Genomic DNA, 2,565 nt, shown 5'->3' on the forward strand with positions numbered 1-2,565 from the left:
GGGACAAACTCACTGAGCTATGGATGGGAATATCATACACAAATGCCTAAATGCTTATATGAGCATGATTGGAGATCTGCTGTACTTTATATTACGTTCACGTTTAGGCTATATAACGTCTGATATTGTAGTGAGGAAGACTTATGGTACACTCATGATGTCATCTTATAATTTAGTGGATGCGATACGCTTTAGTACTTTTGTTTTCATTGTTTCTTCACCAGCTGTTAGTCTCAAATCAGAGGATACACACCAGCCTTCCAAAATACAGTTTTGACTGAAAGGAAATGYTCTGTGCTTTTCTCAAGGGTTGTAATGGTTACTTTACAAACAAACTGAAAGGTTTTCCTTTATCATTTCAYTCCATACAATTCAATGAAAGCAACAAGACAACAGCCAATACARCCCTATAGTTCAGTACACAGCTTCCAGAAACCACTTTAAAGCATTGTTTTATTGATTATCTCATGATGTAATAACATCCAAATCATGACTCGTCTGTCYTTACAGACACTCCATTTTATTCACCACAGAGAAAGAATCGATATCACTAGAGGTTATTATGTCATACACCATAACCCACATGGTAGTTTGTCATCATTAACGTTTAGCCAAAAAACATGTTGTGGCCCTACAGCCCTTCTATGAGTCCCTCCAAGTCCTTTATTTAATGGGCTCTACTGGCCTGGCCAGTGTGACCAGAGAGAGAAGCATTGTCATAGTGGAGACTGTGACGCTACAGAGGTGGCAGCTGGCATCCCAGCTTGCAGGCCCATCTCCTCACAAAGGAGGGCCTTTCCCCTGGGGGCAGTGATTTAGGACAGGGCTCTCCGGACAGACCCTGGAGGGAACCCCTTATGAAGAGGACACTGCTTCTAAACCGGCACCCCCTCACCACACACCCTTTTCTATAGCCCCCCTGCTGGTTTCCACACCACGTAGCCTAGCTTACCCTCACCTCCCTCCACCTTCCACCCAAGCTCCCCTCCTCCCTCTTGGGACAGAGGCTAATGGTCGTGGTGCAGCAGGGATGGGGCTGGAGCATTCCTGAGGTGTAGCGCTAACGCTAGCCAGCTAGCCACACACAATGGGACGACAAGACAACAGGTGTGTGTGGATCCTCTGTCCAGCAGCAGCTGAGGGATAGGRACAGGGTTATTATCCCTATTATCTAGGGCTGCCAGTGGGATTTCAGGCTACTTTCCCCGCTCATCCTCATAGAACAAAACCCTCCTCTGTCTTTAACCTGCTCCCGCCCTGTTCCTTGTTGTTCCCATCAGCCTCCTCTACTGGACCACAACTAACACCTGCCTGCTGCTGCCACTGGCTTGGCCACTCCAGAATTACCCAAACGGCCACTTAGGCTATCGCATGATAAACTAGGCTGAATACAGCTCCATTGCTTCTCTCTCTATGCTTTTTTATTAATGTCTCTAAAACATGGGTGTGATGTTACTACTTCAACTTCCAACAACAACAAGAAACTCTATATAGCCCCTTTAATACATGATACATGCTACATGCTACAAACCCCCATCTCTCAAATGAACAGTCTTAGAACAGATTGCTTGGCCTGGCCACATGATATTGCTTGTGACAATGCCTCTAACAGAGCGTGTGTCCTGGGGGGATCGGGAGTATTTAGTTACCACACCCTTGGTCTATCCCATTGTGATTGGTCCGGGTCCCAGAGAGGTTGAAAGGGACATGTGTGCATATGTGGGCCGACAACGCAGGTGCCTACATCTGTTCATGGCTAGGCAGATGTCGTGGAGAGAGAGAGAGAGCGACGGGAGAAATAGAGAGAGAGGTGTCACTTTCCCATTCACATGGTCTCTCTATTCATAGATTGTGGCAGACAATTTCATCCAGATTTCACTGTTTCAGAATTGAGAAAGAGTTTTTAAAAATCTCGGAGGTACTACAAATAAATGATCGTCTTAACGAAACTACGGCCATACTTCCCACATARTTTTTCATAAGCAATATCGATCATGCCTGGGGTAATTCTTATTAGAACTAAACTAGAACGATACAATGATTGATCAGCCCATATTTCCATGTCATGTGGTTGGAGTTATCAACACTAAAGAGTTGGGGGTATCAAAAACGACTTTCTACTTCATGTACTTCAGTTCACTATATCTGTATTGATTAAGCACTGATTCTATCACATATCACCATGAGTATTTGTTGTGTGTGGATATGTGTCATACAAATGATCAGATGTTGAATTATCGATTTATGCATAGGGACAGCATATGTTGTGATGCACCAACGCATGGGCGTTACCCGGGGGAACGTGGCAGATGTGTTTTGATAAACACTGGCACGCGACAGGCCACTGCTCCTTGAAAAACTTCGACGCCTTCTCCTCCCCCTCTCCCTCCTCTGTCCCTCTCCCTCTTTCTCTCTCTGTCCCACACACTCTCACACATCCCACTCGCGCCACACACACGCGCGGGTGCACCTTCAGGGGCCACCGCGTAATTATTGCGGTACTCTTCCCCAAATTTAAGCCCAGCACGTCCTCAGCCACAACATATGCAAATGTGACAGCAGCAC

The sequence above is a fragment of the Salvelinus sp. IW2-2015 genome, linkage group LG21 (assembly GCF_002910315.2).
Source record: "Salvelinus sp. IW2-2015 linkage group LG21, ASM291031v2, whole genome shotgun sequence".
NCBI lineage: Eukaryota > Metazoa > Chordata > Actinopteri > Salmoniformes > Salmonidae > Salvelinus > Salvelinus sp. IW2-2015.